The sequence below is a fragment of the Bufo bufo genome, chromosome 2, assembly GCF_905171765.1.
Source record: "Bufo bufo chromosome 2, aBufBuf1.1, whole genome shotgun sequence".
NCBI classification, from domain to species: Eukaryota; Metazoa; Chordata; class Amphibia; order Anura; family Bufonidae; genus Bufo; species Bufo bufo.
Genome location: NC_053390.1, coordinates 715,265,750 through 715,280,608, shown reverse-complemented (window position 1 = coordinate 715,280,608; position 14,859 = coordinate 715,265,750). Strand labels below are relative to the sequence as shown.

At 46.2% G+C, this 14,859-nt stretch overlaps 1 protein-coding gene across 4 annotated transcripts in view; it reads left to right on the top strand.

Annotated features, from left to right (window-relative positions):
- Positions 1 to 13,506: 13,506 nt before the first annotated feature.
- The window catches only part of PCM1 (pericentriolar material 1), a 171,152-nt gene continuing 169,799 nt past the window's right edge, over positions 13,507 to 14,859 (top strand). For 2 of the 4 annotated variants that reach the window (XM_040418775.1, XM_040418774.1), the window contains exon 1: positions 13,509 to 13,681. The gene's annotated coding sequence lies outside the window, so the exon portion shown is untranslated. Of the gene's footprint in view, positions 13,682 to 14,859 lie in introns of all 4 variants that reach the window. The other 2 variants (XM_040418773.1, XM_040418772.1) reach the window with 2 other exon arrangements.

Genomic DNA, 14,859 nt, shown 5'->3' with positions numbered 1-14,859 from the left:
ATTATGTACAAAATCATTTGTGCCTGTCCACCAAGGCAAGGTGATCTCTTTTAGACATTAACCTAATACCTCTTTTGGTGCCAAATGGCTTGCAATAAATTCATGGAAGGTAGTTTCCACATATATGCTAAGCCCACAGCGAGAGCAGGCTACAGCCTTATACTTGATTAAACAGGGACCTTTCATGGTTTTGTATTAATTGAGATAAATACCTTTACTTGCGGGGTAGCCACCCCTGATGCTGCCACCCTGCCTGATTTTTTTAAATATCGCTCCTGCGCCCTGCTGTGCCCCCCTGTATTTTTCGTGCTCAGTGTGCTAATACTGAGCATCGGTACAGGGAGGAGGAGACGCCAGGGTTTCTCAATGGGCATCCCCTTCTCCCTGACTGTGCCGCGATCCAATCACAGCGGAGAGCGTCACAGCCAGGGAGAAGGTGATTTTTTTTTTCTCCCTGGCTGTGACGCTCTCCGCTGTGACTGGATCGTGGCACAGCCAGGGAGAAGGGGATGCCCATTGAGAAACCCTGGCGTCTCCTCCTCCCTGTACCGATGCTCAGTATTAGCATACTGAGCGCAAAAAATAAAGGGGAGTGCAGCGGGGCGCAGGAGCAATATTTTAAAAAAGGCAGGGTGGCCGCATCACCGCGCGGGAGGGGGGGGGGGGGGGGGGGGAGGTGTTCAGCGTCCCACTACGTGTGTGTGGGCACTGCTTAATAGCACTTTTTACTCTAAAAACTGTACTATGCTGTATTATATGACTTTGTACTAATTTATCTGCAAAATCCCAGATTAGGTGTAATTTATATTAATATTCAGCTTGGAGGGAAAGGACAAGGTATAGGACTAAGCACATCAACCGGAATAAGGTACTCCCCAACCACAGCTCAAACCAAAGCCTAAGAAAGCCTGGAAACAGTGGATCTGCAGAATTAACTCTAAGACCAACCAGAGACTGTATTTTGTACTGCTGCAGCCAAAGTCAACACCAGTAAAAGTTGTGAGTTGCACCTTACCACTGTCTACCTCATCATTACTACTATTGGTTGTACCACCATTAACGGTACTGGCGTCACGACAAACAACATCAAGGGACTCAGCTGCAACAAGCACCCTAAGCACCCCTAACATCAAGGGCACCTCAACCACCATCTTGGCTGATGCTTCCCCACCACAGAGCGTGCCCCGAAGGATTTCGTGCTGTCTACCTCAACACTGTGCTGCCGGCCCACAGAGGCTTTCTGCTAACCGTGAGTAAACTGATGAACTGTGTGTTATTAATTGGCCCCTCATCGGTCCACCGTGCACCTCACGTGTTGCTCCTGCGCTACTGGCTGGCTGCAGGGGGTGGTACCCTGCAAGTAAAGGTATTTATTTCAATTAATGCAAAACCATGAAAGGTCCTCTTTAACTAAAACCAGCCTGTGGGAGAGACAGGTTAGTCATGAGGACACAGCCAAAATGGAGACAGCCATATCTCCAAATGGGCCTTCACATTTGTTCACCTTTTCTAGCGCAAGAAACCATAAACAACTGGCATAGGAAAGGATCTTCTTCTTTTATTTTCTTAGTTAAAAAAAAATAAAATACAAATAAAAAACTGTGCGTTTCGGGGATCAGCAGGTCTCCTTAATCGGGTCATGATTGCATACACACCTATTCCAGCACAACCATATAAGTGACCCTTTGCCTGTATTGGTTATCTCCAAATGCAGACTGCGAAGAAAAAACTAAGATAGTCACCACATCCCAATGCGCAGGTGCATGTCGTCATGGCTGAAAATACAAAGACAAACACAATGCAACCGCACTCTGCGAACACAAAAAACAAAATATATAAAATAATGTCATGTTCACTATAGAAAATATACTAGTGCTAATGCTATACTCTTTACATAAATATGAGATTCTTGTCAGATACATTTAGTACACAATCATTTGTGCCTGTCCACCACAGTAAGGTGATCTAATTTGGACAGGAACCTACACTACATGTTACCTCTTTTGGCGCCAACCTTTACTCTGAGAGGTTTTAGCAGGGCTCCAGAGAATCAGGAAGGGAAGGAAAAGTGCCCCTCGATCGGGTCCCAGCCCATTCATAATCGCCGATCTTCGCTCTTGTACTTGTCCTCTGTACTGACAGGATGAACACTGGTGAGTGGATGTAAGAGGGGCTTTTTAACCTCTGTCTTCCTGTTCCTGCAAAGACCTTACATGTACACCCAGCAACTTCAATTTCTAAAAGTGGAAGACCTGTGACCATAAGTATTTTTAACAACTTTATTTTATTTTTAAACATTTTTTTAAAAGGGTTGTCTCATCTCATTGTTATTAAGGCAAGATGTGACTATAAACCTCAATCACCGGGTGGCTGAGAAAAAGCTGAGCGGGCTGGCACTGCGCTCTTTCAGTAGCTCTCATTGTAGTGCAGTCCAAATCAAATCAGTGACAAACAGACCATTTCAGGGGACTACCTCTTGAAGCTCATCAAGAGAATGCCAAGAGTGTGCAAAGCAGTAATCAAAGCAAAAGGTGGCTACTTTGAAGAACCTAGAATATGACATATTTTCAGTTGTTTCACACTTGTTTGTTATGTATATAATTCCACATGTGTTAATTCATAGTTTTGATGCCTTCAGTGTGAATCTACAATTTTCATAGTCATGAAAATAAAGAAAACTTTTTGAATGAGAAGGTGTGTCCAAACTTTTGGTCTGTACTGTATATACCGCTTACTTTCTGTAATAAAGTAGAGATTGCATTGACCATCTATGTGTTAGCGTCTAGTCTCTCAGCCACGCGTGGATATTAACCCCTGGGGGGTACCTTGATTTGGAGCACCAGAGTGTATCTTAAAGGCTTTAATTAAAAGCCGCTTTGTCAACGGCTCTCTCAGGGCTTCTGAAGTAGTCTGCATAGAGTTCCTGCACAGCCAGTCCTAATGCTCTGTAGCAAACTCACCTTTTTGCCAGAGTTTGCCATGAGCTTTTGGAGGGGGCTGTTTGCCCGCCTCTTGCCCTGGGATTATGGTCCCTTAAGTTATTGGGTCTTAAGGCACTTGGGACTGAGCCCTCTGTCCCTGGATTGCATCATTTGCCTTACTTGCTTGGATTTTACTATTCCCATGGTGAGAACAATGGATGAAGCATATGGTGAGAACAATAGATAGCGGCCATTTTAACTCACAGACACTGTTCTGACTTTTCAATACGGTGCTATCTTGCCTGTATTTGGTGCACAGAGACATCATTCAGGGGACACATTTATTAGTGACTATTTTCTGTATAACTTGTATATTTTCGGTGTAACTGGCATAAAACTGTATCTTCCAAACTACTGAACGGATGTGGGTGAATTTTGGATATGTGGTTCACCCAGATCCCCCGGTTCCGAGGATATACTGGTTATGGGGTTATTGCATGTTTTGGGGTTCCTGTGATATGTTTTATAAAACTGTATTTCTCTGTCTTTGATTATTGTGTTCAGTAATCATCACCGACAGAGGGGAGGATTTTGTGTGGGAGTGTCTGTGTGTATTGTACGGATTGATTGGTTGTATTTCAAAACCCTGTGGGCAGTACTATGTTTGTGGATTGTGAATAAAAGAGGCTGTATGCCCCAGGACAGTGAGTTCCTGTTTTAACCCTCAAGGTGAAGTGTCGTCTCATTCTTGGGGGAGGATTTATTGCATGCTGTTCCAGTTTGACTGCTAGGAGCGTAAACCTATTCGTATGGTTTCCTATTCAACTGTCTACAGCATTCATATGCTTGAGAGGATTTATATGCTTCTTCGGTTCGGTGATTGTGGTGTCTGCCAGAGTGCTTGGAAACCCCAGGAAAACGCTAGGAGCAACCGTCAACGGAGGTACTCAGTCGGGGTGCCAGGTGATCCGTTACATGCTCCAATTCATTTATGCAGGGTCTTGTCCAAAGTGACAGTAGAGGTGATTAGGTCCATATAAGCATCCAAGGATGCACTGTGGATCCTGGTGAAGCTGTGTGTAACAGGGAAGTGAGTGTAGACGACTGTGCCAACTAACCGGTTTGACTTTGGGCTAACGCTCAGGGCGTTATGTTAGTGCTCCCCTGGTATTCACCCTTTAAACCCTGTACAGGGATGTGGACTTCACTGTAGGGGAGCAACCAGACCGCTACCCTCTGGGATACTCCTGGTGTATATGGCAGCTGACCCATGGGGGGCTGTGGTGCAAACCTCGGAAACTCAGGATAGCAAAAACGCTGGAAAACCGCAGCAGCAGATTGAACAGGCACTAGGACTTGAAACTGTTTTTTAAAGATCCAGCCAGCACACTGTGAGGTTAGACACAGGATAGGCTTACAGGTAGGGTAGTGGTGGAGGCACAGACAAAGTGGGCAGTCTGGGTACTTGACAGGAGCCCGGAATGGGCAGACAAACTGGGTACTAAACTGTAACATGAATAGAACTGTAGGCACAGGAGCAGACAGGCAGGATGGGTACAGGACTGGAGCATGGTAGGAACAAAAGCTAGAATAACGCAGGATAAATGCAGGCAAATCTCAGAAGCACTAGACTATGAAACACCTTTTTCTGGTCACCAGGGAACCTAAAGCTCAGGCACCTTCTGCCCGGGGGATGGGGGGGGGGGGTGTCCTAAATAACTAGAGCTAAGTGAAAAACTCACATACACTCTGCATAATCAAAATGATAGAAAATTCTTAAAGGGATTCTGTCACCAGATTTAACCCTATTAAGCTAGCTGACATGAGCGATGTGCTAATGTCAGCTAAACCTAAGTAGCCTATTCCTACTTTTATCTACGCCCCCGTTACGCCAGAAATCTAACTTTTATAATATGCTCATTCGCCTCTAGGAGCAGGGGGGCGTTGTTCCTGCTGTTCCTGCTCCTAGAGGCTCTGTTCTCCCACCTTTGTTGCCTCCCTCCAAGTCCTGATTGACAGGGCCAGGCAGCGCTCACATCTGTCTACCAGCCCTGTGCTCTGGTGAAATCTCACGCAGGTGCGGTGAGAAAGCTGGCAGCCTGCGAGCGTGCACTGCTGCATGCTGCTGATATTGAGCATACAGCGATGCGCAGCCTCCGACACTATGATGGCCGTCTCGCTGGATGCTCAATATCAGCAGCGTGCAGCATCCATTATTGTTTGTTTGGTGCTCTTTTCCGCTTATGTCCAGCAGAGAAATGCGTTGACCAGGACGCGAGTTAGGGAATCAGTTTATCTGTGGCCAGCCTCAAAGGAGGGTATAGGGATTGTTAAGCAGGTGGCACCTCTTTGTATAGCACACCTCAAAGCCGGGACCCCGGTGAGCCGTATGTTAGGCTCAGGGGATTACTGAATGCTAATAGCAGTGGTGCTATATCTCAATAAGGTGCACCTGACATCCCCACCCTCCAACAAATGGGGGACATTGTCTCGATATACAGGGTGGGCCATTTATATGGATACACCTTAATAAAATGGGAATGGTTGGTGATATTAACTTCCTGTTTGTGGCACATTAGTATATGTGAGGGGGGAAACTTTTCAAGATGGGTGGTGACCATGGTGGCCATTTTGAAGTCGGCCATTTTGAATCCAACTTTTGTTTTTTCAATAGGAAGAGGGTCATGTGACACATCAAACTTATTGGGAATTTCACACGAAAAACAATGGTGTGCTTGGTTTTAACATAACTTTATTCTTTCATGAGTTATTTACAAGTTTCTCTTTGTTTACAGCCATTGACATGTCGCCGAGGTTAACACGTGAGGAGCGGATAGAAATTGTGTTGATGTCTGGTGAACGCAGTAACTGGGTCATTGCAGCAGATTTCAGTGCAAGACACCCTATGAGACCACCCATATCCCATGCTACAGTTAGCAAACTGCTTGCTAAGTTTCGTGAAACTGGTTCAGTGTTGGATTTGCCAAAATGTGGACGCATGAAATCTGTCTCTAATGAAGAAACATCAGTGGCTGTCCTAGCTTCATTCAGCAAGAGCCCACAGCGTAGCACTCGCCGCATGTCACTGGAGAGTGGCATTAGTCGAACATCCCTTCGGCGGATATTAGCTGCTCACAAATGGCACCCTTACAAACTCCAGCTACTGCAGCATCTCAACGAGGATGACCCAGATCGGCGCACTGAATTTGCAGAATGGGCAAAACAAAAATTGGAACAGGACCCTCAGTTTACACAGAAGATTTTGTTCAGTGATGAGGCAAACTTTTATGTGAATGGTGAAGTTAACAAACAAAACCACCGCTATTGGTCTGACACTAACCCACATTGGATAGATCCCTCCAAGACTGTGGGAACAAAAAAATTGATGGTATAGTGTGGTATATGGGGTACAAAGATAGTGGGGCTATTCTTCATCAATGGAAACCTCAATGCCACTGGATATGCGAAATTGCTACATTATGATGTGTTCCCCTCTTTATGCACTGAAGCTGGCACGTTCCCTGAGTTTTTCCAGCAAGATGGTGCACCACCACATTATGGGTGTCAGGTCTGAGCATTCCTAGATGAACAGTTTCCTGGAAAGTGGATTGGTCGTCGTGGGCCAGTTGAATGGCCCCTAAGGTCTCCCAATCTGACCCCCTTAGACTTTTATCTTTGGGGTCATCTGAAGGCAATTGTCTATGCTGTGAAGATACGAGATGTGCAGCATCTGAAACTACGAATACTGGAAGCCTGTGCTAGCATTTCTCCTGCGGTGTTGCTATCAGTGTGGGAAGAGTGGGAGAAGAGGGTTGCATTGACAATCCAACACATTGGGCAGCACATTGAACACATTTTATAAGTGGTCAGAAACTTGTAAATAACTCATGAAAGAATAAAGTTACGTTAAAACCAAGCACACCATTGTTTTTCTTGTGAAATTCCCAATAAGTTTGATGTATCACATGACCCTCTTCCTATTTAAAAAACAAAAGTTGGATTCAAAATGGCCGACTTCAAAATGGCCGCCATGGTCACCACCCATCTTGAAAAGTTTCCCCCCTCACATATACTAATGTGCAACAAACAGGAAGTTAATATCACCAACCATTCCCATTTTATTAAGGTGTATCCATATAAATGGCCCACCCTGTATATGACTGAGCTATAGCAGCTATAACTGTATGCTGCACAGTATCCATAGCTGGGTGAAAGCCCCCATCTAGATATATTCACTTTTGGCAGCTAGCCGCATTTTAATTAGTATTAGTTAAAAATAATTAAAAAAAGCTCACCTCATCCACTTGATCGCGCAGTCATCATACTCTTTTTTTCTTCTTTCTGCAGGACCTGCGGTGATGTCATTGCGCTCACCACGTGGTGAGCGCGGTGACGTCACCGCAGGTCCTGCTGAATGAAGATAGAAGGACCTTCTATCTTCATTCAGCAGGACCTGCGGTGACGTCATTGCACCACGTGGTGAGCGCGATGACGTCATCGCAGGTCCTTTTGCCGGTCCTGTAGAAAGAAGAGCATGCCGGCTGCACAATCAAGTGGATGAGGGGAGGTTTTTTATTAACCCCTTCAGGGGAGGGGTGATGAAGGGGCCCGCACACCTATCTGAGCAGAGGGAAAGCAGGACCCGGGAAGGAAGACAAGTGGACCGCCTCAATGCCCATGCCTATAACTATAATACAGATGTAGGGGGTTGGGCCTTCCATGCGCTCCGGGCCCCCCCCCCCCTGCCATGGGCCCCATACCAGCTGTGTGCTCTGCCTATATGGGCCTATATGGGCCACTGCCTCCAGGATATTGTTCTTGCATAATTCAGCTGAACAAGACAAGTTGTGACTTTGATAGTTCCTGATAGTTGGTTTATCAACCAAAATTATCAAAACGCAGATATATGGTGATTGTGTGAAGATTTGAAACTCCGACCCAGGATGCAGGTGGAGTGAATTGGCCAATATACCCTGATCAAGTACTGCTGCCATTTGTTCTATTCTCACCTCCTGAGTGAGATCAAATCAGTAAGTAAACAATGTCCGGTCAAGACAAAGGAGGTCCCTCCTTACATCCTTTGACTCACATGTATACATGGATTCCATAGGAGTCTGTAGAAGAGTTTCTAATGAATTTAAAGCTAAAAGTCAGATAGCCACAGGATTTGAGTCATTAATTCCCATGATTAGTAGTAATAAAAAATGTAGTTTGGATTAACATCTCTATTATCATCAGCAGAGATTAGTGAATTACACCTGTGATGCTGCGAAGGGAATGGCGGAACAACTGAGCTCTTTTTTGGTGATGACTCTACAGAACCGACTAGTCCTTGATAGCAGAAAAAAATGAGGGGTCTACAAGATCGTTGTGGGTTCCTGCTGCATCTACATTTCGGACAACACTGCCCCTGATGGAAGGATCACCAAGGATCTGAAGAAACTGATGGACTTTATCAAATGTACTGACGGGAAAAATTCGGAAATCAGTGGCGTACACACAATCCATGGTGCCCCGGTGCGAAATTGATCCATGGGGCCCCCTCCCCATTGCCCCCTCCCCAACATGCCTCTACCCCCCCCCACTACCTCCCCTGCCAGTGGCGTAACTATAGTGTTATGGGCCACAGTGCAAACTTTGGATTGGGGCCCCCCCTCACTTTTACAAAGAGGTGGCAGATTTTCTTACTAAGGGCTCTTTCCGTGCGGTTAATCCGCTGCGTGAATGAGAGCCAAGCCCCATTCCGGACAGCAGAGACACGGAGCAGTAACATGATTGATAATGCTCCGTGCCTCTCCGTGATCTTTTTACTACAAAATCACAATGACAACTTTATCTCATTAATAAAGAAGAAGAGACCGGCACTCGCGATGATGTTGAATGTTGCGTTTATTCAGTCACATATTAAGGACATATAGTGACGCGTTTCAGCGCAACACGTGCTTTCTTCAGACTATACAATAAACTCCTATCACATCTCTTTTATACACAGAGAGAGGGAGGAGTAACAAAACAAAAGGGAAATGACATCATACTATGTAGCTCCACCCACCTCAGGGCTGACACAGGTGAAGTAATGAAAGATGCAATAAACCAAAAAGATCAATGTAAATACATTGATGAAACAATGGAACAGTTGATAACAATTCAGGAATCAAGTCCGCTGAAAGAGACAAATGAAATGTATATTATTACAATCTAAGTTCTTATAATAAGAAAAATATAGTCAAGAACTAAGTGAAACTAGAAATATTGTACTCGCGGTTGAGCCCCCTTGGATCCACAGTTTGTAACCGGTGGATCCAATAAGCCTCACGCTTTAAAAGCAAACTATTCCTATCGCCACCACGGCGAGGTAAAGATACACGCTCAATCACTTGAAACCGCAACTGCGATATCGCATGGCGTTTCTCATGGGAATGATGTGGTAGGGGTAACAACAAATTCTCCCCACCGACTCGTGCACCGCGTCTATTCCAGCAGTGCCGACCCTTTCCCACATAAGATAACTTTATCTCATTGTGATTTTGTAGTAAAAAGATCACACAGAGGCACGGAGCATTATCAGTCATGTTACTGCTCCGTGTCTCTGCTGTCCGGAACGGGGCTTGGCTCTCTTTCACACAGCGGATTACCTGCACAGGATCCGCTCGTTTTAAAGAGCCCTAAGCCCAATGCATGGCTACACTCACCCAGTCCTAATAAAATCTGGTCCTACCTCATTCAGGGTGTCTCTGGCGTCGGCATGATGTGTCCGCTGGATCCAGAACAAGGTCCCTGTGGTGATAATAATCACATAAGGAAGGGATGGTGACTGCCCCTGTGAAATCACCAGCAGGGGGCGCTGTGCTGGCCTGTAAGACTGAGCCATGCCAATGTATAGCAGGGTAATCTAGGACATTTCCCCTAAGTGCAACCACACAGTACTAATGCCCACCTTGTGGCCCCTCACAGTAGTTATGCCCACCTTTGTTCCTGTCACAGTAGTTATACCCAGATTTGTGCCCCCTCACAGTAGTTATGCCAAATATGTGTCCCCTTACAGTAGTTATGCCCAGATATGTGCCTCCCTCACAGTAGTAATGCCAGATTATGTGTCCCCTCACAGTAGTAATGCCCAGTTATGTGCCCCCTCACAGTAGTAATGCCAAATATATGTCCCCTCACAGTAGTAATGCCCAGATTATGTGTCCCCTCACAGTAGTAATGCCAGATTATATGTCCCCTCACAGTAGTAATGACAGATTATGTGCCCCTCACAGTAGTAATGCCAGATTATGTGCCCCTTCACAGTATTTATGCCCGGTTATGTGCCCCCTCAAAGTAGATATGCCCAGATATGTGCCCCCTCAGAGGGGTTATGCCAGAATATGTGCCCCTCACATTAGATATGCCCACATAATTGCCCCCTCATAGTTATGCCTTCATATGTGCCCTCCTCACAGTAGTTATGGCAGATTAGGTGCCCCTCAGTAGAGATGCCCACTTTTGTGCCCCCTCACTCTAGTTGTGCCCATCAAACACCCCACCCCCAGTCTGCAGAGTTAGAAAAAAACAAAACACATACTTACGTTCTTCCCTGATGACAGGCTCCCACACTCATCGCGCTGCTGGCTGTGCTGAAGGCAGATTCCCGGGCTTTCAGCTCTCCTCCCACAGCGCATTGTGGGGCCAGCAGGGGGAGCTCCTGAGCTCTGAAGATCAGTGAAGCATGGAGCAGAGAGGTTTCCCTGCTTCACTATGGAAACGGAACTGCCTGGCCGGGTGTCTGTGAGTGAGTGCGACGCTTCCCCCCTCCCCCCATATTATACATGTATTGGAGGCATGGAGCGCTCAGATGGGGCCAGAAATTACCACTGTACTTCATGCCGGGCCCCATCAGAGTGCTCCATTACATGTAAGTACAGCGGGGCCCCTGCCAGCGGCTTGGGGGGGGGTCCACAGGCGGCCGGGCCCCCTGGAGTGACGGGCCCAGTCGCAACTGCGACCCCTGTATGTACGCCAGTGTCTGAAATTAATCACATCATGGGCAGAACAATGTTTTGGGAACTGGTTCAGCGACTACAATGTTTTTAGCATTTTGGTTTTAACAGGATGTTATATAGTTCTCCATTTTAGGAAAATGATTCTTAAAACAAATGTTTAATACATCCATGCCCACTCTATGTATATGTGCTGTGCCCCTGTCAAAGACAAAGATTATTCCATCCTGAAGTAAATAAAACCTTGTTGATGGTCACGGGGTAAATAGGACAAGGTGAAGGCAAACCCGAAAGGGAGTTGAGGGGACCTGGTGAAGCAATGAGGAAAGTCCAGCTCTTCGCTGTTTAGGGCGTTGGGAGAGTACCTCACTTTGCCTGTTCACCTTTGGTCTATTTCCCGCAAAAGGAGGGATTTGTGAGAGACAGGTTTTATTTCTCTCTCTGTATATGTACTGTTTTACTCTTTTTTGTTCACAAGATGGCAGCAAACCAGATGTGTGAGCCTCATGTGCATTTCTTTGTCTTAAGGTCACTGGGGGAGGGGGAGTTAGGTTGCCATTTTTGAAAGTGCCAATGAAACTCAAGGATAAAATTAGCAAACTACTCCCATTTTGTCAAGAAGCCAATAGTCTTTTCTTGAGGAACACCCCTTTTGTGATGTCATGTCTGCTATTTAAGTAAATGTATCTTGAATAAATCTCGCTTGCTCAGGGGGATGAGAAGATGCTTTCCTGAGACCAACTTGTGTGTCGGGTCTCATTATGCCAGCAGTATGCCACGTGCCTACTTATACTTCTAACTGATTTGGCACCACACAAAGGAGATGAGAATCGCATGAATTGCGATACCACAAGCGCTTGCAGCTCTTCACTCCCTACTCCCGGCACCTAAAGCATACTAGAGAGCGCTTCCACAATTTACCCCCTTTTGCCAATATTACATATCAAGTCTGATAATGCGTGAACTATTAAAATACAAAAATATTTATCCTGTGTGAACGCCGAAGTTAAATAAAGAGAAATGGCCACTTTGCCATTTTTGGTCACCTTGCCCCTCCCCCTCCTTTAAAAAAAAAAGACTAAAAAGTGATCAAAAACACATTCTGGACGTACCCCACAATTCTGTAGATAGAAATATAAAAAAGTTCTGGGTGTCAGAATGTGACTACAAAGAAAACAAAGTATTTTCAAAGGTTTTTATTTTATTAGGGAACAGAATAGGTTGTATATAAATCCGTTATTGCCATAATGGTACTGACAGAGTGAGGTTGTCGTGTCATTTCCGGAGCACAGTGACTGCCGTAAACACAAAACCCAAATAACTCTGGGGGAATTGCAGCTTTTTCCACATTCAATGCACAAAGATGTTTTTCCAGTTTTCTAGTAGATGGTCTGGTAAATTACATGGGATAATACACATAACGCATACCCCCCAAGTGTCCCTCTTTTGGAGGGACAGTCTCTCTTTTTGATCCAAGTCCCTCTGTCCCTCTTTTTCACCTGGAGAATTTAAGGTACTTTCACACTTGTGGCAGAGGATTCCGGCAGGCATGCGTTGAAATACTGGATCCGTCTCTCCGGTGTCATCCGGAAAAATACATCCGGTATTTATTTTATTTTTTGGCATTTTTAAAGGTCTGCGCACGCCGGATCCGTTTTGCCGGCATACTTAATGCTGGATCCGGCACTAATACACTTCAATGTAAATTAAGGCCGGATCCGGCAAGTGTTGAGGATTTTTGACCGGAGAGAAACATACAGCATGCTGCGGTAATTTCTCCGTCCAAAAGCGCAAGAGGGACTGAACTGCTGCATCCTGAACGGATTGCTCTCCATTCAGAATGCATTAGGATAAAACTGATCAGTTCGGAAAAGAATAACGCTAGTGTGAAAGTACCTTAAAGGGGTTCTGCACTTTGTTTTAACTGATGATCTATCCTCTGGATAGATCATCGGCATCTGATCGGCGGGGGTCCGACACCCGGGACCCCCGCCGATCAGCTGTTTGGGAAGGCAGCGGCGCTCCAGCAGCACCACGGCCTTCTCACTGTTTACCGCCGGCCCACTGACGTCACGACTAGTATCAACTGGCCTGGGCGGGGCTAAGCTCTGTTCACTTGAATGGACGGGACCCCCGCCGATCAGAAGCTGAGGATAGATCATCAGTTAAAACAAAGTGCAGAACCCCTTTAATGCATAAACGTGCAATAATAAATTTACTAAATTGCTTCTTACTAAGAACTTAATTATTTGGTGGAATTTGGACCTTAAAATATCTATAATCTGATGATTTATGTGCTAATATTTTTATGGACATTGAAGCGCAAGAAAAAAATTGCCGCAGGTCCGCAGGAGCTCCAGTAATTATGCTTTAGGTGGGGTTAGACGCGCGGCCTAGTATGAAAAAAAATCTACTGTGCGCACACATGGTTCCTCTTTGCAATTTTCCAAAAGAGTATGCATAATGTAGGGGTATTTTATGGCACCGCTTCACATCTCGGTGGGAGAACTGCTTTAACTACTCCCTGCGGGCAGAGGGCGCTAGGCTGCAGAACAAAGCTTTCCTGACGGAGGTCACATGACGCAGCGCGGCGTTTTCCCGCCGTCTCTTCCTTGTCTGGCGCTTCCTCGGTTGCTGGGGTAACCGGCGTGTTTCCGTAACGCGTCAGTTTGCGAAACGGATTCTCAACATGGCGGGCTTGTAGCTGAGAGGAACGTCCGATAACGTCTCCCCAGTGAAAGAGGCCGGAGTACTGAGCACCTGCCAGGGCGGCGCTAGGTGAGTGTGTGTGGAGGAGCTGGGCCCTGGCTGTGAGGAGAGCGGTGGCAGAGCCGCACCGTACTGCAGACGCTGGAGGACCGCCCGTCTACCCCGCAGGTCTGCAGTCTCTGGTCCTCGCCTTGTTGTGGAACTAAAACGTCCAGCATGCCTGCCTATCTAACCCCGGGCGCAGCTTGTAACGTCCACCTGTCAGCAGGATCAACCCTGCCCTAGCAGGCATATAGCGCCTGTCATATGTCTGTCAGTGGTATTGTTGAGGAGAAAAATTAACGTTCAAAATTAGGCAAATGAAGCCTTAGAGCACCAGGAGGCGGGCTTGTGTGCAGCCACGCCCCCTGCCATGAGATTGACAGCACTAGACCGCCCTTGGGTCCAGACCGGCATCTTGGGCTTGATCCTTAGCAGACTGTGTAGTGCAGGTCTTTATGGGAGGTGCATTCACGTCACCGTGTAGATTTCCATTCTGATCTGTCAGGGAAAAAAAAATAATAATAATTTTGCGCGTCCGCTATGCTCGGCTTCAGTTTGTGTCGCTTCCTATTACTTTAGACGAGGAGGACCTTTTCTTCTGTCTAAAATAACGGATCTCAAATGGAACTGACAATAACCGAGGCTCAAAATAACAGATATGGTTTTTAAAAAAGGAATTTCATTATTTTTTTTTGACAGATCAGAAGAACGAAAAATAAATCGGTGATGTGCATTAAACCTGAGTGCTGATGCCAAGTATGTGGAGGGGATTTAGTTTTTTATTTCCATTGAAGAGCTTTTTTTCAATGGGAAAAAGTTAGAGTTTGTAGCCCCACAAGGGGACTGCGAGAGGCGGCCTTTTGATCCCTTCTATAATACACTGTACTGCTTATGCAGTACAGTGTATTATCCTGTCGGGGTGTGCCAGTGAGGCGGAGGCTGTCATTAGGCCCCAGGCTGCCATGTTAGTGAGATTGTGCAGTTGATGGAGACAGAGGGCCCCCTCCCTCGAAACAATGAAGGGCCCTTTACACGGGCCGATTCTCAGCCAGATGATCGCTAATAGGAGCGCTCATCAGCAGTGATCTGCTAGTGTGAAGGCGCCGCTGATCACACTATGAGCAGGCGAAACGCTTGTTCATCTGGTAATTGGGGCGGACATGTAAATCATTGGTTGTCGGCGGCAGATCGTGCAGTATGGGGAG